Below are 22,899 nucleotides of genomic sequence, written 5' to 3' on the forward strand. Positions count from 1 at the left end.
GGGCAGTTATAAGTCAGATCTATGAGAAAGGCAGGGACCACCCTATCTGTTTCATCAGTAAGACAATACAAGATAGAGAAATGACATGTCCAATAATTGAATATGAATGTTTTGCAACTGTGTGGTCACTGAAGAAGTTTAGACCATACTTTTATAGATCTACTTTCGAGATTTAGACTGACCACCAACTTCCTAGATGGCTGATGCACATGAAGGGGGAATGTCCACAATTGCTCTGGTGGTCTATAAACCTGCAAGGGTTTGACTTCACCATAGAGCATAGGTCAGGGTCACACCAACAGAATGCTGATAGACTCTCCAGAAGGTGTAACCGACTGCAACAAGAGATTCATCCAGCAGTAGGTAAGATTCCTTATCTGGGGTGGAGGATGGTGTGATAGATTTCTTTTTTGTGTGAGTCCCCCATCACTGTTTTGCTGGAAACCTGGATGCTGTGCTAACTCTCCAGAACGAGTGGGGAACTTTTCCCTACTCACTCTCATTTTTCCTTTGGTGAATGGAATCTTTTTGACCACTTTTTGGTATTTCAATTTGGAGTCATGTTCAACTTTCCAACTTTCTCGCATCTACCCTTATACTAAAGCAGCACACCACAACTTCTGTGCAGTGTTGCTGGGAACTCATAAAGCTCCCCCTCCATTGGTTCTTTAGTTTTCCAACTAGCTCCTACATTTATTAGGGCAAGGGGACACTTTTAATCCTGTATGTGTTTTATTTTTTTTAGATCAGCACGATATGCCCCTTTCCTCGGTTCTCCAGTAACTTTGTGTTACTGTGGCAGGTCCTTCTGTTCAGGCTGGTGGCATGACTTTTTGTGAAATTTTATTGCAGGCTGTCTTTGCAGCTGCGTTAGGAGACACAAGGAAAACCCTTTACCCAAAATGGTGGTTTTCCTTGACTAAACCCTGAACATGACGACTTGTCCTTTGTGGGTCCTTTGTGTGTCCTTCTACCTATCTGGATGGGGCAGATTCTCTGGTCCCTTTGTCTTTGGCGGGCTGCCTAAGGAAAGTCTGCAAATCTTCTCCAAGTGACTGGCAGGGAAGGAAGTGGGGGAGGTGACCCAAGCTCCCCTTTCCTTTGTCCTGCAGTGTGCCTGACTGAAACCAGTTCACACTGGGAGGCTGGCTGTCTCAATTGGACAACCACCCCCCAGATTTAAATGGTGAATGGGTCATGATTGGTGGGCTCAGCCATTGTTCCTGGATACATTCTGAGATCCTGGAGCTAAAACTGAGAGTAAATCACTGGAACAGAAGTATTCGAAGAGGAGGATGAAGAAGGATGCCGCCAGCAACTTCCAACGACCGCCAGAGGCTGTTGAGTTACGCTGCTGCTTGACCTCAACTTTCAAGCGACTGGGAAGTTCTCAAGAAGTTTAATTCCTCCAATAGACTGGTGGGTCTAACTAGTCTTGAGACAAGCTACAATTTGCGCCATCCATGGAAGAGCTGCAAGCTCTATGGCCTTCAATGGTGGTTTATGGTCAAAGTTTCTAATCAAAAGATTCGAAAAACAAAAGGTTCGAAACAAAAGTTTTGAAAACAAAAGGCTCGACATACTATTTTTAACACGCAAAAGTGCATTTCTTTCAAAACCAATCCGTCCACTATAGTCATGGATTGGTTTCAATTGAAATGCACGTTTACATGTTAAAAGTAGCATTTCAATGCTGTTTTGTTTGTAACGTTGAAACGTTACATGGAGCTGTCAAGTGCTGAAATTACAGGACTGGACGGCTCCATGTAACATTTCAAAGTTATTTGTGTATATTGGCATTAAAATGCCTTTTATTAACTTTGAAACGTTACATGGAGCTGTCCAGTCCTGTAATTTCAGCTCTGGACAGGTCCATCTAACGTTTTAAGGTTTTAGTGTATAGCCCCCCCACCCCCCAACCCCCACGCCACCCTCCCACCCCAACTCTAACCCAAGCCTAAACCCTAACCCTAATCCAAGTTTCGAAAGGCAAACTTTCAAATTTCTTTCAAATAAATTGTCATTAGAAACTTTTGTATTTCGAAAAAAAAGATTTGACAGTTTGCCTTTCGAAACTTTTGTATTCGAAAAAATGACTGGACACCTTCAATGGTATCTAGTCAATTCATCGAAACCCATTCCACCAAAATTTTTCCATCTAAAAAATGTCCATCTAATGCATGTTTTTGGAGGGTAAAGGGTTAATATTTGTTCAGGTGCATTTTAAAGGGTAAAATACAGGGGTTTGGGGGGACCCCACCCAAAAAAAGAACTAAAAAAAAGAAAAAGAAATGCATTAGATGAAAAAAAGTTTGATGGAAAAATTTTGATGGAATGACATTAGATGCAATGGTTTTAGATGAAATGACCATAAACCCCTTCAATTCATGTTCAGTTTCACATGGAACTCTCTGCGCACCCTTCTAAGACTGCAGCAACTTGAGCTAGCTCCACAAAGTCCCCTCACCAGAGGTGAGGACTAAGAAACGGTGAAGAGTTGACCGCCGTGAAAGCCTGAAAATGGTGACAACAAGTCAAAAACAAGAAAATCCTTTGCTCAGTGTCTATCTGAATGAGAGCTGTGGCCTGATCCACCCAAGTCCCTTTCTTCTGTTACCAAGACCTGGAAACCTGTCACCAGATCAGCTGTTGCCTCACCTCTAGAATCATCCTGCAGCAACAGCTTCTTCACTTGAAGGTACTGTCCATCTCCTGGTAAACTTACATGGAGCCTGCTTGCTTGATCCTGAGACTCTGGGGGCTTCAGATACTGTGTATCTTGCACCCCTCCAGTTCTCCATAGAGTTACATTGGGGAGAGAACCCTTCATGCTCTAACAGGAAATCTGCCTGCCCTGGTACATTGCTCCTTGGAGAAATCTTTCAGGGGGTCATACTAACCTCCCTGAGCTTGTGAAACAACCCTTTGTTACTTACCTGCAACTGTAAGAAATACATAGGGATCTTACCACTATTGACACTGTACTTTGCTTTTCCCTGGCGTTTCTGCATTGCCCCTCTTCACTGTCATGTTATGTTATGTTGATTAATATCACGCACCTATACCAACTAAGGGTAGTCTGCAGGTGGTCACGTGGCTCTGCAAGAAAGAGGAAGGTGTTGGCTATTAAGGAAAGAGTGATAGGATAGGTCCAGAACCAGGAAAAACTGGTGTATGTGTGTGTGTTGGCTTGCTGATGGCAGGTTGCGTGCACAAGTCTGTTTGTTGTGTTGGCATGTGTCTGTGTGATTTGCCACCTAGGGGCAGTCTCCAGGCGCCCAGAGTCACAGGCCGCCATAGCTGTAAGACTATTCAGTGTCTTTGGTGTGTACTTGAGTTGTTGATAGTTTTATGGACTATGTGGGGGGTTCACTCTAAATGTGCTTCAGAATTGATTAATGGTTTGTTTGTGTGTATGTGGATTGCCCGAGGTCTGCTGTATTGGTGTCAGTTATGTTGGAGGAGCAGGAAGGGGAAAGTGGGTTAGTAAGACTGTCGAACAGTTGGAGCCTCTGGCATGGCTCTTTGGTTGCTGCTTGATGTTCTCTAGCCAGGTTCTTGTTTGTGGTTTGTTGTTCCTTATAATCCCCTCTCTGGTTGTTTGTCTGTGTTGTTATTGTGTCCCTTCAAGGTTGTCATTATCTGCTGAATAGCCAGGTTTTGAGTTGTTTCCTGAGGGTGATGTGGTCTTCTGCTGTTTTGATTTCTTTGGGCATGGTGTTCCAGAGGTTAGCAATTAAACATGAGAGCGTTGTTCCGCTGAATTTCCTTTTTTCGTAGTATGTTCACTCTATTTGTGGGTCGCTGCTGGAACGTAGGCCCCTTCTTTGGCGGTACCGGCTAATCTTGTCTTGGAGGAATTCAACACATTGTCTGCGCAAGGCTTTGAGGGCGATGCACAGTGCTTTGAATTTGATTCTTTTTTTTTTTCTTGTAACCATATTTCACATAATATATTCTTCAAAGAAACCCTCACTCATATAATGTTATTTATAATAATAACAATAATAATTATTATTATTATATTAATGTATATATATTGCACATCACATTAATGTTCTCCTGTCTTTCTTATTCAACTTGTAATGCAATCTCCCATGATCCACTGTTGCCAGTCATACACACATTTGGGAGCCAAGCATGTCTAGCCTCGTAAATATGAGAACATTTCAGTATGAGGCAAACACTGGGGTATAGCAACTTAAAAACCTTTCTGGTCCCCGCTAATCAACTGTGGGAACTAACATTGTCTTGTCAGGAGCAAAGACTGACATTGTGTTATTTCGTCCTGTACCAGTGTGTGCCAGTACGCCAAATGAAATAATGGTTGATTCCATTTTTTTTTGTCTTCAATAAATTATACACTTTGCACAACCTTGTGAATTAGGCCCGGTGTGACGTGTTTATTGGCAGTGCAAAGTCACCTTACTCCACTCTAAACATTTGATGAATTCAGTCAGGTCGCTGGTAGCGGCAAGTGAACAAATGTGTGCACCAAATATGGGGGAAGGGAAAGACGGTATATCTGAAGTAATTTCTGAGGGGAATAAGACATGCCAACACGTTACCTTTAAACCTGAACAAAAGCACCATCCTGGCAAGATAGATGAAATAAATAGGATCCCCAACTAGCAACAATAGAAGAATGGTGATAAGAACGTGTGTTGCAGCTGCTTCATTAGTTAGCTTGGGACGCGTCATTATTTTCGAAATGGAAACCGAGGTAAGAGCAGACTTTGCCTAATCCAAAAACAGTAATGCAAGCATTGGCACTGTAGTTCATTGCTGCTCTCTTCCTCTTATCAGATTTTAAATGTTTGTAGGATTTTTCATGTCAGAGCGAAAGAGGGTTGCCAGTGCCTTGCTGCCCAGTCGCCTGTGTTTAATTCTAGCGGGGAATAATTTGTGGGTCAGTATGGTGGATTTGTTCATGGATTCTGGAATTGAGGGTCAGGACTAGGATGGAACTGGATGTGTGTTTTATCCAGACTGACAACGTCTCTGTTAGAACACTGATGGTGGTGTGTGTCAGTGGCGGTAAAGGGGAGCCCAGGTGTCACTCTGAGTAGGACAAGGCATATCTCTTATGGACAGTAACTTAGAGGGCCAGATGGCACGCCTGCATATCACATATGGTACTTACCTTTGCACATGGTAATCATAGCACCAGGACCTAGGAGCCTCTACAGCAAGGCAAATGTTGCTGATAGCAGTCATCAAGGTCTGGCTCAGTGTTGCAGCTCCACATGTGGTGGGTGGGGTCTTCCTCACTCTAGCTCTCTAGTCCTCTCCCCAATAACATTAACAGAGAGGGAGAGGACTAAGAACATGGTGTGGCACCATGCCAGGATAGGACATCATTCCTGCCTTAATCTGACTCCATTCTGTCTTTCAGACAGGCTGCAGTGGGGCCAGCAAGCTGATGCTATTCAGGTTTTCTTGAGAAACAAGCATGGCGCTTCAATTTAAATGCCCTGAACTATCTATTTGACTCAGGGTAGAGAGGTCCTTTGCCTCCCACCACGCACATCTTGCACTGGGCATGTGAGCAGGAATGGCTCACTATAGCGCTCCCTGCTGCATATATCAGTGAAAAACCAGATCTCAGGGCCCTACCCAAAATAGATCTGTCTAGCCCAGTAGCTGTATTTGAATGGGAAATGTTGCTCATGCATTTAATTTTGAGGTAGCCTTTTTCAAGTGGCTGTCCTAATTTGTAATGTAATATATTTGTATTACAGAATTACATGGAGCACTGCCTCTGCTGCCCCATTGGACCAGCTGCATCTGTTGCATCAACATAAACTCTATCACCTATTTCTTTGTTCTTGACAGAATAACAATGATTGACCACTGCTACAATTCTTGTAAGTGGCTTGGTTTACCACCCGACATCTCGGCAGGTTTACAAATCCCAGACTGTAGAGTAAACACAACCTTCAAATGGTCTAGATAATTACCAGCATACAATCCCTTTTTTGCAATAATTGATCTTTTCCCCATCAGTCTTTCTAGGACCCAAAACTTCAATGTTCAGTACCAATGTATCTCTAGCTTGCACCCATTGTTCCTTAATCTTCGTTGGGCAAATCACACTCTTGGGTTAAATGTTGTCTGTGCATTAACATTATAACCCTAATGAGCTGATTCATAATGTCTCCTGATGGGTTATACCACTGATGAGTCCTAGACTTATTGATGATTTTTTCTTGTTCTTCCCTAATGTTTGGCACATTTGTCACATCCCAAGGAATGTGATGCGTATGTATCATAACCAAATTACAAGCTCTATGGGTGCCAACTCCTGGAAGCCATTACAATAGAGCCTGCAATTGTGTGTGTGTGCAAGTGTGAGAGGAGTTTATGGTACATGTAGGTTGAGTCTGTGTCTAGGCACATGCCAACGGCTTTTGGGAATGCACTTGAGACATAGCTGTAGCTTGGAGCGTTGTCGATGCTGCTGTTAAAATGTGTGAATCATTGCAGTTTGAACTGGAGGATCATACAAGGGTTTGCTCGCTAATTTTACCCCCTGGTTTATATAGCTCTTGGGACCAACTGTGGTACAAGTTAAAGGACCATGGGAAACTTTTCCTCTCCAATCTGTTAAACACAGCAGTTGCTGCATTCCAGGTCAGTCTTGCTAGTATGTTTTCTAACTGTTTAAGTTTTCCCTTAAAATTGTAATGCTCGGACCCACCATTGGCGGGCTCGGCCACTAGCACTCAGCATGGTTTCAATTCGGGTCTCACTCGCCCCCAGCTCTAGGTTTCAACTCTGGTGTGTTTTGATGTCACTATATTTATTTGTTTTTGGTATATCTGACATCCTTTCAATAATTTTACTTTGATTTTCCAAGTTAATTAATTGCAGTGTATATGCAGCTTATTGTTCATTAGGGTTTTAATTGTAACATTACATAGTTATGTTTTTGCTTTTTTCTTGCATGTTTACATCTTCCTCCTGATGAAGACGTTGTGTAAATTAACATTCCACGTCGAAACCGGTGGAGAAAAACTCAAAGGGATGCGATCTGTACTTTTGCTGTGATCCACCTATACAATAGATTTGTGTTTAATCATTTCTATTGTTCCTTGTATAAACTATAAAATAATGAATGTTCTGTTGGGGAGAAATCATGAAGAAATCATATGTTTATAATTCAATTTTTCTGGTTTTTAACAATTTGTATGAATGTCACTGATTGTTGAGGTGTGTTTGAATGCTGCACTATGAATGGAAAGTGTGTGTGATTTTTACTAGCCCTTTTTTAGGCTAAATAACTTGTTGCTCTGCTATGTTTTCGAAAAAATGGTGTAGTGCCAAATAATTTGTGATTTATTCACTTTTTCTAATTTTTGTATCATTTAAAATACATTTTGATATATTTTTGTAAACAATTTTCTCTGGACATTTTTTCTGGTTTACTTTTAAAATACTGCCTAGGTATTTTTGTAGAATGGAACTGTACATGGACACTGTGATAGGCTTGAAAGCGAGCACACCTCAGGAGCTATATTAGATCATAGGACTAACTTTGGGAGATGTGGCAGTGGCAGGTGTGTTAGGCACACTAAAATGCTGAAAATCCTCCCCACTTTTAAAGAAGCAAGAAAGGATGATGATGTCCTGTTAACGGGTAGTGCATGTGAGCCCCAAAGAGAGAGATCCATCCTAAGGTGTGCCGTAGAAGACGCTGGAGATAAAGAGGACGAAAATATTTCCTGCCATTATTACAATAGTGTGGGCAGCATGTCACCCCATCTGCTCCAGGTTTCAGCTAGGACTCAGGTTAATGTTTCAATAACTGAGATTTCCTCTAGAAGAAATAAATAAAGCACTACAAGAACAGAAGCAGACATGTCTGGTGATTCTAGCTGCATACCAGTTTCAGCTGTGCATGTTAGAGGTTGAGGATTAGAAGGATTCCCACAGAAATACCTCTACTGAGGGGAGTTATACCTTGAGTCAAGGATTCTGGGACAATCTTAAACATCTTATCCCCAAACACTTAGCTCACTCTAATGAGCTGTAGAATGACATTTTAGACTGGTTTGAGGCACTGAAATTTGCAATAAATGAGGAATTGTGGGGGCAGCCCTGGTGAGTCACAAATTGACACAGTGCATGACCCAAGAGTTCATTCGATCCTTGGGTTAACAACATGCCATCAAACCTTTCCTGAAGCAGATGTTAACTGATCTAGGCAGAATTAGTTTTCTTACATCATCAAAACAAAACATTAGGAGACACCAAAGTCAACATAATAAAGACCAGGCCAATGACTGCACACTGACATTGAAAGCAGTAGATAAGGGCGGGCCATAGTTGTAATGGATACCAGGTTTTACGACATAAAATGTATGCTTTTATTGGACGATACAGACACATACATGACAATTGAACAGGATCCAACCGATTCAATTGCGAAATTAATACAAGAAACCCTAGGAAAAGCTCTAGAAAAATGAATTGATCAACACAAAGACAGAGATTGTCCAATCACACCAGTTTTTTACTGTCTGCCCAAGATCCACAAAGACATTAAGAATCTACCTCTTAGACCATTCATGGCAGGGACAGAAAGCCTTTTTGACCCTCTAGCAATTCATATAGACAGATCACTTCAACCAATAGTACAGAAAACTGCAACTTACTTCAGGGACAACTCACATTTCCTTAATGTGGAGGAAGTAGAGGAAATCCAACCAGAAGGTATGCTAGTATCATTCAATGTGCAATACAATGTCTGTACACATCTATCCCTCACCAAGACGGACTTGAGGCACTGGAATGGTTACTTTTACAAGAAGAGGATGCATGAAGTTCATACTCCAGGAGAAATAGCCTGATTATAAACCATCAAAAAACCAAAATTATGGTAATTCAACCTGGGAAGAGGAGAAACCTTGGATGGAAATGCAAAATGGGGAAAGAGTACATTAAATTGTTGCAATCATATATATATATCGAGGGTACAAGTTGAGGGTACAAGCGGGTGGACAGAGTCCATCCACTTTTTTGAGAGGGTGGACTCAGTCCCCCCCCAGCTAAAATGAGAAATATTGAATGCCCTCTTTGAATTCATGAATTAAAGCCGACCTCGGGGATCAAGCCTAACGTTTTCAAAAACACCATTAGAAGAAAATGTCCTCTCTTGGTTTTGTGTGGGTGTTAATTTTCTGAAAGGCAAATGCCATTCGTCCTGTGCAATTTGGGTGTTTATGCAAAGCCAATTTAATGGAATGGGCATATTTCACCTTGATATGCTAATTTCTGGCGACGTCACACCCCATTGCTTTTGTTGATGAGTCCCCCCACTTTTATTTTTAGGACTTGACCCCTGAAGACGGTAGCACCGGCACCATTCATAATGGCGCCGGTGCTACCGTCAAAGTCTGTGAGAGGGTGCCTTTCTGCGCGCCATGTCAGAACTGGCAGGCAGAAAGGTATTACCCAAATTGACTTTTTACAATTGACCTTTTGCACAATTGACCTAATTATAGTGGCCCTAATTGACCTTCTGCACAATTGACCTTAATATTATTTTAGTTATGTTATATATATATATATTGGGTTGGTTTTGGATTATAAATATTATAAGGGCATTGGGTGGGTGGTTGCAGGGGGTTTAGGATTAGGTGGGGGTCGCAGGGGGTTTACCTCACATATATGTCCTAATTGACCTTCTAAATTAGGTAAATTCTCCCGAGCTCAATACTCCCGAAGTCAATTGTGAAAAGGTCAATTAGTATACAACCGGCGGAAAAGCACCCGGCCCGCAAACTTGTAATCTGCTGGTCTGGTAACAACGGTGCTGGTAAGCCTAACGGCACTGTTGTTAATGGAACAGCAGGGTTGTAATGAGGCCCATTGTGCTAGTTAGAGACCCTTGCATGTGACTATATCCTAAATTACTCAGATTGTTGAAAGTGGTACAGCAGTGGCTGTGTGCAACACATGGGCTGGAAAAGTTCTTACTGAAAGTTTAGTGAAATGTCAGGCCTTGTCATCCCTAAAATGTCATGTATTTTTTCAAGATTATTCATTCAAGTAATTAACCATAACTTATGGAGCCAGCAAAGCTGGAAGGATGAGAGTAGGCAAAAGAAAACACATTTTGTAAGACTTGCGATGTTGCAGGAAAGGGGCCTATTGTGTGCCAGTAGAATGACACAACCCCAGATTTCCCTGGGAGGGCAGCAGTTGTGTTTATAAACCCAACTCTTCAGAGCATGATGTGAGCATGTCTTTGGTTCAGTGGTGGTCATGCATTGAGGTTTTTCACGATTCGTGTGTGTCGTTGTGGACGGTCTAAAACAAAGCAAAAGAGACACTAGAAAAATGGCCATCTACTTAATCCATAGGCCACTAACAGTCAGGTTCAATGGCCAGAAACACTAGGTAGAACAATGGACACTCTTACATGTGGGTGGAACTTTGAACTGTGGCTCGTCTGGGACAAATGGCCTGCCCTCCACTGCTAGAATTTATGGAGGAGTTTTATGAGGATGGCTGAACAGGGGTTGTCTGGGAGGGTGGTATCTGCTGGGAGTTGTCTTCATAATCTCGGGAGTCTCACAAGGATGGCTCAGCGGCAACACGCTCATCTTGGGAGCACTTAAGTACATTTTATTCGCAACCGGTATAGGAAACAAAGGCAAAAAGAGAAGAGCAGAATGGTGACGTGGGTTGCATTAATAGAGCTCCGAGCAGATGAACAGAGAATCCGGAAGAGGTCGGGAATGAAAACACGTCTGCACACAAATGCCCTGAGGTATGGGCTCATTGAATGCAGTTTTATAACAGGACGAAGCGTGATTGCTTTTCTGCAAATTGTCATCAGACTGCAATGAATTGTCTATTTCTGCTCGCGATCTTACATAATTAAAGTGTTAATATTACGTGGAAGGAATAATGAACAGATTTTCAGCTCATGCTGCCTTGGTGGAAGGCAAGCAGACAGTTTAACAATAGCTTGTGAAATGGCGACATCTACTGTTGATTGCACGAACGGATTGGAAACACAAAGTTTACTGTCAAAGGTATACTGGGTTTTAAAAGGTGTCCATAACTATGTATTACGCAGCTCCACATAGTTTCAGATATTATTTGTTAAAATGAAAATGCTTTGCAAAATAATGCGCCACAAATACGAATGTGTGTTCCCACTAAGGTGTAGTGTATATTTGTTTTTTAGATTAAGTTTAGGCACTCTTAAATTTAGCAAGCACAATAAACTAAATATAGTAATTGTTGTGTGTTGCATTGCCCCGGGATCCCCGCATGCAGGCCTTCCCCCACCCGTCCCTGAAAGGAACACACGAACACAGTTCCTGGAGCATCGGGATCCCGGGGTTCACTGCCGTGGTGGGACAACCCCATTTATTATTAACTAGGCGCAGCGGCATGGCGTCATGCCGTTGCGCCATGTGACCACATCAGATTCCTCCTTTTTCATAATGATTAAGTCAAACTTTTATCATTCGTGGCAGTTTAAGCATAATGCCTGTAAATATGGCAAATATGCTAACATACCAACTGTTTTTGGCCAAACGTGGGCAATATCGGGTGGCATACTATTGACCTTGTCATTTCAAATCTAGTCACCCATTATATAGTCTTGAAAACGTGGGGGGGACCTTCTGCTTTCTCGGCTGGGGAATCTCCTTTCGCCTGCTTCTTCTGTGGCATGATCTTCGACCCCACCTGTCATCAGCATCTCATTTTCCCCTATGCCTCCAGTCAGGAGTAACTCTTCTTCCTATTCTCCTACTCCCTCCTTTTCACCAAACTTTCAGAAAAAGCTGGAGTTTCAAGGCACTTTCCCCTTTGATCTGCTGCAGTCACCATCGAGCCTCTGACTTGGACCACACCTATGTGGGAGGGCTCGTAGATATTGGATAACTTCCCCTCTGGGTGTTGTTTACGTACCAGTATGGTATCTCCAATGGCAATGTCCGATGGCTTTAGATGTTGTCTGAGGTGTTCCTCCTCATTATGGATCCCCCTATCCTCTGATGTTCTCTCATCGTTGATGGTCCCTAATGGTCAGCCGTCTTTCTCTGTGATGAGTCCCCTGGAGCATCTCTGGAAAAGTGCCTCTGCTGGGGCCACACCAGTGGACCGATGGGGCGTAGATCTGAATTCCCACAGGAATTTGGTATAAGGTCCTTCTTAGCTCATTGCCTTGACCCCGCGTTATACAGAACACCTCGTTTAAGGTCCTCATGAAGTTTTCAGCCTCCCCTGGACCGTGGCCAAACTGGTGTAACTTTCCGGTCACTTATCCCACAGTCTGCCATGAATTCTGCAAAGCTCTTCCCTTCAAACCGGGCCCCTTGTCCGAGCATATAAGTCTTGGGAAGCAATGTGTTGCAAACATCTTCTCCATGACATGCACACCTTGGTCAAACGATGTTGACAAAACTAGCTTGACCTCTGGATACCGTGACCATTGGTCTATCATTGCCAGGAAATGCACCTTCAGGCCTGTGGACCCAAAGTCTGCTTGAACAATATCTCACGGCTGGTCGCTGCAAGGCATGCACTCTATCCTGGGCTCTTTCTTGTCTGGGGCGGTTGCTTGGAACCAGATGCAGTTTGCAAAAAACTTGTCTACTTTTCCCTCAAGGCTCAGAAACCAGACTTTTAACCATAGCCTTGACTTGGTCTTGACCGTTCCCTGATGGCCACAGTGTGCCAGCTCAATCGTTCTTCCCACTAGTGCCTGTGGTATCACTAACTGACATTCACCATTTAGCAAGCCCCACCCAACTGGTGCCTTCCTGCTTGCCGCTCTTTTTCACCACTTAGCAAGCCCCGCCCACCTGGTGCCTTCCTGCTTGCCGCTCTGTTTCGCTACTTAATGAGCCCTCCAGCTTCTTTTCCTTTGCAGATGGGGAGCAGGTGCAAGTGGATCTAGGTCACCTGGCCTAAGCCCCGCCCACCTGGTGCCTTCCTGCCTGCCGCTCTTTTTCACCACTTAGCAAGCTCTGCCCACCTGCTGCCTTCCTGCTTGCCGCTCTTTCCCACCACTTAGCAAGCCCCGCTCACCTGGTGCCTTCCTGCTTGCCGTTCTTTTTCACCACTTAGCAAGCCCCGCCCACCTGGTGCCTTCCTGCTTGCTGCTCTGTTTCCCTACCTAAGGAGCCCTCCAGCCTCTTTTCCTTTGCAGATGGGGAGCAGGTGCAAGTGGATCTAGGTCACCGGGCCTAAGCCCCGCCCACCTGGTGCCTTCCTGCCTGCTGCTCTTTTTCACCACTTAGCAATCCCCGCCCACCTGGTGCCTTCCTGCTTCCCGCTCTTTTTCACCACTCAGCAAGCCACGCCCACCTGGTGCCTTCTTGCTTGCCGCTCTGTTTCCCTACTTAAGGAGCCCTCCAGCTTCTTTTCCTTTGCATTGGGGGAGCAGGTGCAAGTGGATCTAGGTCACCTGGCCTAAGCCCCGCCCACCTGGTGCCTTCCTACCTGCCGCTCTTTTTCACCACTTAGCAAGCCCCGCCCACCTGGTGCCTTCTTGCTTGCCACTCTTTTTCACCACTTAGCAAACCCCGCCCACCTGGTGCCTTCCTGCTTCCCGCTCTTTTTCACCACTTTGCAAGCCACGCCCACCCGGTGCCTTCCTGCTTCCCGCTCTTTTTCACCACTTAGCAAGCCACGCCCACCTGGTGCCTTCCTGCTTGCCGGTCTATTTCCCTACTTAAGGAGCCCTCCAGCTTTTTTTCCTTTGCAGATAGGGAGCAGGTGCAAGTGGATCTAGGTCACCTGGCCTAAGCCCCGCCCAACTGGTGCCTTCCTGCCTGACACACTTTTTCACCACTTAGCAAGCCCGACCCGATTGGTGCCTTCCTGCTTCCCGCTCTTTTTCACCACTTAGCAAGCCATGCCCACCTGGTGCCTTCCTGCCTGCCGCTCTTTTTCACCACTTAGCAAGCCCGCCCACCTGGTGCCTTCCTGCTTGCCGCTCTTTTTCACCACTTAGCAAGCCCCGCACACCTGGTGCCTTCTTGCTTGCCACTCTTTTTCACCACTTAGCAAACCCCGCCCACCTGGTGCCTTCCTGCTTCCCGCTCTTTTTCACCACTTAGCAAGTCAGGCCCAATTGGTGCCTTCCTGCTTCCCGCTCTTTTTCACCACTTAGCAAGCCATGCCCACCTGGTGCCTTCCTGCTTGCCGCTCTGTTTCTCTACTTAAGGAGCCTTCCAGCTTCTTTTCCTTTGCAGATGGGGAGCAGGTGCAAGTGGATCTAGGTCACCCGGCCTAAGCCCCGCCCACCTGGTACCCTCCTGCCTATTGCTCTTTTTCACCACTTAGCAAGCCCCATCTACCTGGTGCCTTCCTTCATCATCACTGCCGTGTGGCCAATGCTGGATTTTACTTTTATGGACTTCATTCATTCACGGTGTGTGACTCTTTCTCAACTCTCATGCTGGACTCCCTTTGCATCTCTTTACTCATGGTGGCCCTGAATCATGCTGTTCCCATCTGCATCTTGTATCCTGGCTTGCAACATTTTGTGTTACTACTGACTTCTGCAATTGTATTCGCTCTCCACTCTTGCTACTCCACTCTTTTTGACTGCTTACTCTTTTTTCTCTCCTCCTTTCCCTTCTCCCTTTTCCTATCTCCTCCCCTTACTTTCTTCTATGCACTTACTCTGTCAGAATTGTCCCTGGACCTAATATGATAGTAACCTCGTCTTTTTCCTCCACCCTCCCCTTACAGTTTTTTTCCTCCCCACCATCCCTCCAGCACTTTCTGAAATGTCGTCAGGCCTAGTATGATAGTCGCTTGTTTTGTTTCTCCCCTCCCTGTCTGCACCCCTCTCCCTCACCTTTTGGTTTTTCTCCAGCTCTACCAGAAATGCTGTCAGGCCTAGTACGGTAGTCGCCTTTCTGTTTCCATTTCCTTCCCACTCTCCCCCTCCCTTCCTTATCTATATCTTAGTTCTTGCACTATCTGAAATGTTGTCAGGCCGAGTATGAAAGTTAATTTCACATCCTTACTCTTCATGGCCTGTAAGAATGTGGTTGTATTTTCCCTTGTTCCCTCCCTTGCCTTGAAGCACTTTGAAACACATTGTGCATAGGTGCTACATAAATAAACAATCATATCATATCATTAGCCCTTTTTTGGTTGCCGATAGTTCGTGTCTCACCCTCCACAGCCTCTCCAGGTCCTGCTGTGCATCTCGTTTCCTACAGTGTGAGCTGCACCGGATCGTCTTCCAATCTCCGCTGGCCATGGCCGCTCTGACCACCTCAAAACATCTGTTGCGGTTCGATGCGTCTGCCACCTCTTCAATGTAGAGTGCAACAGGCTTGGCAGCCTCCACTTCCAAGCAATGGTCTTCGTCTACTGCCTTCTGTTCCATATCTTGTTCTCCCCCCCACTTCTTGGATGGCACGAGAGGTAGTCCACTGGATTGTGGGCCCCAGGCCTGTATGTCAGCACCACCCCATATTCCATCAGTGTGAGAATCCAGCGTTTGATCCTCAGGGGCGGCTTGGATGAGGACCCAGCCATGATGGAGAGGAGTGGTTTGTAGTCAGTCACCACCATTATATGGTTTCCCAGGATGTAAATATGAAAGTATTGGCACCCCGTAGGATGGCCAGAGCTTCCCTTTTGATCTGGGAGTAGCGTTGCTCCATGGTAGTCATTGAGTTGCTGGCGTACACTATCGGTCTCATCAGGCCCTGTGCATTTTGTTGAGACAGAGATTCTCCCAGTCCGACCAGGCTGGCATCCACAATGATCTCTGACTCCTTCTGTGGGTCAAAGAATGCCATTGACTCCTTTCTTGTGAGCGCCTGTTTGATGGTGTCGAAGGCACTCTGCTCTTTTACTGTCCACTCCCACACGTTATCCTTTCTCTTCAACAGTCTGAACGGCTCTGAGAGGGTCGCCAGGTTCGGTATGAAGCGACTGCAATACGTTGCCATCCATAAGAAGCTCCTAATTTCTGACACACTAGCTGACGGGCTCGCCTCCTGGATGTCACACATTTTCTGTGGGTCTGGGGAAGTGCTGTTCTCATGAAATATGAATCAAATGAACTGTATGCTGTTTTTCAGGAACTCACACTTCCCTTGATGGAGAGTGAGTCCGTGGAGCTGAATCCTCTTTAGCATCTTCTCAAGCCGTTCCATATGTCCTGCCTCCAATGTGGCGTACACCAAAATGTCATCACTAAGGTTGATAACCCCATCAAGACCTGCCAAGGCCCCATGTATCACATTCTGTAATACTTCAGCTGCAGAACACATCGCAAAGCATAAGCATTTGTATTGATAGAGGCCTTGGTGGCTTGTGAAGGTGGTTATGTATCTCAAGTCTGGGTGGAGATCCAGCTGATGGCACCCAGACCACAGTTGCAGCTTTGAAAACACCTTTGCACCCTGTAGTTCCCTCACCACATCGTCAAGAGTAAGGGTAATGTGTCGTTTGCGCTTGATAGGTTGATTGGAAGTGTCATGTCTACACAAATACGTACCGATCCTGGTTGCTTTGCATTGCTTGCCACACCGATGGGGGAGACCCATGGGGTGGGTCCATCCACTCTATCTATAATGTCCAGTTTCACCAGGTTCTTCAATTCCAATTACAGAAAGCAGCGCAACCTGCTTTCTGAGATGGAAGGGAATCCAAAGGTGTTTCAGTGTGGTAAGACATACTGTTTCATTGATGTGCAACTTGATGGGTTCACCCCACAGCTTTCCAACACCCTCCGACAACATTTTGAACCTTTCAAGAACTTTATTGATATCCTCAGCGTAAATGCTAAACACAAAGTGAACGATTCCAAGAACCTCTGCTGCTGCATAGTTCAGTAATGAGTGAGTACCTATGTCGGTGACAAAGAATTTGGCTTTAATGTCTTTTTCTTCATTGGTCACTTTGGTGACAAACATACCTCTGAGGGGTATCGGTTGTGTGCCGCCAAATGTAAAAATCTTTGCCCAGTCTTTTGACAGTGCTGCAGTGCTGGAGGCCCTGGCAGTGCTTCATAGACGTCGGTCACCATCATACACACCAGCGCTCCCGTGTCTACAAGTACCGGCGTCTTTGCTCCATCTACAGATACTGTGCATATGGGTTGTCTCCTTGTTTCCTTTATGGAGAAAATGCTTGAAATGAGAAAAGATTTCCTCCTCCTTCCTCTAATGCCAGTTCTTGGTATGGTGCCTCCTGTTCAACAACTGCTACTTGACTCCGTCATCTCAGCATGTCACTGGGCGTCCTGCTAGGCCCTCTGGGGATGGTTGTGTGTGTGGGGGCATTACACATCCTCACAAAGTGACCCACTGTTCCGCAGACTCTGCATACTCTTCCTTTTGCTGGGCATATCTCTCCGTGTAGAAGGTCATAGCCACACTTGGGGCATGGTAACAGGGTTTCAGTTCTCCTCGTGTTTCATCTCGGTCTTGCTTGTCCAGCGGTTTGCGGGCGCCCTTTTGCGCAAGCATCCTCCACTTTGAGCGAACAAATTTCTGCATCCATTTCAGTGGCGCAGCTCTCTGCCTGTTCGTATGATCTGCCCATCACCAGAATGCAGGCTAATGATAGACCAGGCTTGTGCAGCACTTTGCGGTGCAGCTTCCCTGACACACACCCTTGTATCAGTTGGTTTCTCACCATGCCTTCCTCGTTCTCCCATGCACATGTATTCGCCAGCTGGCGGAGCCTACCGTAAAACTGGTCCAGCGAATCCTCCTCTTTCTGCTTAGCGCTGCACATAACAAACCTTTCATAGTCCTGGTTCGCTAGTGGCAAAATGTGTTCTTGGAGACTGCCCTTCTCTGCCTGATAGGAGTTGTCAATGCGATTGAGGGATTTGAGGATCTTATGAACCTCCAACCCAGCGAAGTATATGAGTGTTGCAATTTTACCTCATCATCAGTCTCACCTGTTGCTCTAAAATACATGTCCAACTTTTCTATCCAAAGCACCCATTTCTGTCCCAGACTTGAGGGATTGCTTGAGGTGTCAACTTCTTGCTTCAGCTCCAGTGTGCCCTGTTGGCGTGGTGACCTTCTTGACTGAGGCGGCCTCGCAGTGCCTTGTCCAGCTGCCTGTTGATTATCCTCATTACTCATGGTCACAGATCGCACAGGCACCTCCTACATGAGAAGGCTGCGACCTGCACCTGTTGACACACTACAGAGAACACGTCAAATGCTGTGGTGCATGAGTTTCGCCCTCTGTGGGTGACCATACCTTGAGGTGGGGCAAGCCTGTCCTTCCCATCTAGTGCCACTGCCTCTCCAGTCAATTCCATAGTGGGACTGATAAAAGCAAAATATTGCTGTAGAGAGCAGAAAAAAAACATTGAATAGGGCCCACGTGGCCCTTCAGGTAGCCTATTATGTGTTGTGGGCTCCAGAAATTCCCCACATGGTGCACAAGCAATCCACGTGTGAAGCCGCTGCTGTTTGGAGCACAAAATGGTGGTGTTTGCGTTACCACAGTAATAAATGCATCTGACAGGGATCAGATTCGTCACCAGAGATAAACTCAGCATCGGAGCACCGTCCCCCTGCCCAGCTGCATCCTCGTCACCAATGTTGTGTGCTGCGTTGCCCCAGGACCCCTGCATGCAGACCTTGCCCCACCCGTCCCAGAAAAGAACACACAGACACATATCCTGCAGAATCGGGCTCCCAGCATGCACCGTTGTGGTGCAGGAGTGCCCCCTTTATTGTTAACTACGCTCGACGGCATGGTGTCATGCCGTTGTGCTTCATGGCCACATCACAGTAATCAACATACAGTGCATCTGATTATGTAATCAGTGTTCATTTCCAAGCATGAACCCAATTTATGAAAATGTGAAAAAAAAAGCTCGGTATCTGGGTACACCCAAGCCTCTCTTATCATAAAGTGCCTTGTTATTCTCGTGGACCCCTTTTATTCTCCAATCAATGAACTTCTGATCATTCATTTTAGTTCCTGATCTTTGCATCCACGCCAGAGTCAGCGTAGTGTTTGCCTTTCTGGCCCTACTAAATTTCAATATCCCAGTGGTGGAATTAGGCATGAAATGATGTGCCACCATCATATTTTGCACTGCCAACTTCCCGTCCCTTTGATTGGCACATGCTCATTTCTGTTGTAGGAAACAGCCTTTTGTGTGCGGTTTGAAAGCTCTCTGGTGTAATGCGTGAGCGTATGAACGCATTCCCTGCGCGATAGGTGCCTTCTTCTAATGATCCATCTGTTCACTGCATATTTAGTTGGCGTTTCTCCTCTACATGCTGCTGTGTGTCATGCTGCCTGGAGTCTTGCAGTAGTTTTTGGCACATTAATGGGCGGAATAGTTGCAGAGGATAAGCAGAACTGTCTATCGCGGTATTTGTTGAAAACCGGCAGAATTGAGTGTCTTGTGGCATTACAGCTCATGTATTGAGACTTATACGCTCAGTGTGGGAACGAGTGATAAGTGAGTTCCAGAGCATCAGCCACTTGTCTTGGTTGGCTGGCTGTATACTCACTGACCTCTGCTCTGATATTCTACTTGTTTTCCCACCCTCTTGCCGTCCGAATAAGAGCTGGGTTACAGTAGTTTGTGTGGAGGTTATTGAGCATCAGCCATTTACTTTTCTTAGTTGGCCGGTGGTACATTTATCCCCACAGTTGCTCCCATTATTTCCCATGACTCCTTGGTGGGTAATCGAGAGCCTTATAGTGGGCTGTTGTGCTTATACTCTGTCGATTTTTATTGGTGAGATGGTGATAACAAGACATGGCACCACTTTAACACCTTATAGGAATCAACTATTGGAAGTGGCAGCTGCCAGTGCTTGCAAGAAGAGACATCTTCAAGAGACTAAAAAAAAGTACATCTGAGGATAAAAATGGAGGTGTAATAACTTTACACTCTGTTAATAAGGGAAATCCTGATCATCCCTGGGATGAAGATCCTAGCGGTCGAGCATCTGTCACTGAACCTGTAGCTCCGCTGGTGCCTATGTCCCTTCAGCCTGGCATTGACAAAGGGGAGACAGACGCAGCATGGCTTGGGGCTATCTGTGGGCCAAATGGTGAGCAATCTATTGTGAGTTTTTTCTACTCAATGGCAACAAGTAAGGGATGCAATTGTTGCTGATCTTCTCCAGTGAAGAAACATTTATGATCGTGGCTTATGGCTGGACCTAGTGAACAAAGTTGCGACACTGCTGTGCCCTGTTATGGTGGACAATTCATGTGAAGCAGATACACCTTTGGATATGGAGGTTGCTAATAATAACTCTCAAAGACCTCGGCAGGTTTCTTATACCTCAGCTATTATTACATCTCAAATAGCTGATCTGTCAGAACAAAGTTTACGGTCTGAAGATAAAGCTAGTCCGACTGAGCTGAATTCTGCTAACATGCAGGAATTGTTGAAATCTGAAAATGTGATGCAATCCCACACTAACACTGTAGCTTCACCGTTATCTGGAGTCATTGTAAGGCAAACTAATATTGGGCCACCGATATTTAATATGGAACTGGGACCAGGTACTTCCTGTGTTGACTTCTGTAATTCTGCAAAAACTAAAACCACTCTGTTTAAGGTGGCATGTTTTAGCAAATCACAGCTGCCATATACTGTGGAAAAGACTCTGAGAGAACTGGTCTTAGACCAAAGAAACCTTATTGTTATCAACATTATGTCACCATCAGGGTTTGCACCTAGGGGTACCCTCAGAAATAAGGTACTGGCCAGGCTGTGAAAAAGATCTGGACCAGGGATTGTTAGAATGTCTGACTTAAAGGTTATGTGGAGGATGAACATTGATGGATGGTGAACTCAAGCTAATAGGGACTGTATAATTATTGGTTGTGGTTGTACCGACATGGCCATCTTTATATCTAACTGTAACATTTTTAGGAAAACACCATCTAAACTCAAAATGATTGTAGATCGTAGGTGGTGTTTACTCTTTGCTTGAACTGGGTCTTGATTCTTAGTCTATTTTGTTCTTGCCATATAATATTGTCTTATTTCATTTGTTGTTTGTATTGTCTTGTTTTATGTGCGCACTGAGGCATATGGGTGTGTTGCTTTTTATAATAAATAAAATAAATAAATACATAAAGACATCTTATACTGTCTTTTATTACCTTATCAAAACACTCAACCACTGTACTGGTATGGGGATGACATATCACGCTATTGCGCAATGCTATGGCATTTTCCTTGGCAAATTCTTGAATCTCTCTGGATTTCAATTGCACCCCATTTTCTGTAAAATGTATTGTAGGATTTCCCTCTCTATGAAAAACAGCTTTAAAAAATTCTATGACACTTCTTGACTTCACATCTGTTGTGATCATAACATCTGCCCAGATCTATCACAACCATAAAATGTGCTTGGTCTTTCCACTGTACCAGTCCCACTATGTTGGTCTCACTATGTCTTATCCTGCGTCATCCACTGGTCTAATATGAGGCTGAGGCATGACTGTCTGACACGTGTGGCTCACACACTCTTTCTCACTCATCCTGCAAAGGATAAACTCCCCAACTGATGATCAAGGCCCGGCCACCAGTTGCCGCTTCTTATGCCTTGTTTGACTTTGTGATTGCTTAGTAACCTTTGCGAGCCAGCCTTATTATGTTTTCCCTCAGCTTCATTGGTGGAATTAGTTTGTCACCTCTCTACAGAAATACATCATCTTGGTATATTACAGGGTTGTCCAACTCCGGGCCTTGAGGACCGGAATCCTGATAGGCTTGAAGGATATCCCTCATTAATATTCATGAGAAAAAATGTGTATACATTTAGAATCATTACATGCAAAATGTATCTCAGAAATATTAATGAGTGATATCCTGAAAACCTAGCATGGATCTGCCTTCGAGGCTTGGAGTTAGACAACACTGGTATATTGCTTCCTCAATATGCCATATTGCCTCTAAACTTGTTCCTTTCAGCTTCACTTTATCCCACGCATTGCTTAGGATTGCATCTATGGTCGCATAGTGACCATACTACTGTGCTGTGCCCTATGGTCGTACTTAGACCACACTACTGTGTTGTGCCCTATGGCCGCATAGTGATCACACTATTGTGTTGTGCTCTATGGTCGCATAGTGACCACACTACTGTGTTGTGCCCTATGGTCGTACTTAGACCACACTATTGAAACAAGGCTAGTGCCTGTTTCATGCCTGTTACGTGCCAGTGTCTGCCGTCTGCCAGACCCCCTGCACGTGCCAGTGTCTGCCGTCTGCCAGACCCCCGGCATCACAGCCTTATCAACTACCCTTATCTAGGGGCTACATAGACCATCCCATCCACGTGCGGCCACCCCAATTCAGGTATTATTTAGCGCTCCATAACACTCTCGACCCCATCATTTAGCATGTATCTACTCACCTCCATCTTGCTTGCCTACTTCATGATCAGCCTCAATAACACATTTCCGACCAAGATGGCTCCACACCTACCTAACATGCCAGCCCTACCCAGACACAACAACCAAGTACCTTACCTAGATTTAAACGACTCTCAGACACTGCTACCTTCCAGTCACCCTCGCACCACCACAGAACGGAACTTAGGACTTAGAGCCAGACTAGCCAAAATCCATGAACCACTTGCCCGCTCACTGCCCACTACACAAAACTCTAGATCGCTGCCACCGCGACCAAACACCTCCACACAATCCAGTAACCCATTACAAACCCTTCAGAACTCCCGCAACCAGAGTACCCCTAAACTTACACAAGACAAGCGCCATACTACTACTACTTAAAAAAACATAGCCACTATCTCTAAAAACAAAGCTAGCCCCAATATCAAGGGAGCCTTGATCAATGCCAGGTCGCTAGTAGCTCATGCTACAGAAATTGCAGACTTAATACTCACCGAAGACCTTGACTTCCTCGCCATCACTGAGACCTGG

This window comes from Ambystoma mexicanum, chromosome 7q (assembly GCF_040938575.1).
Source record: "Ambystoma mexicanum isolate Mex_15411 chromosome 7q, UKY_AmexF1_1, whole genome shotgun sequence".
NCBI lineage: Eukaryota > Metazoa > Chordata > Amphibia > Caudata > Ambystomatidae > Ambystoma > Ambystoma mexicanum.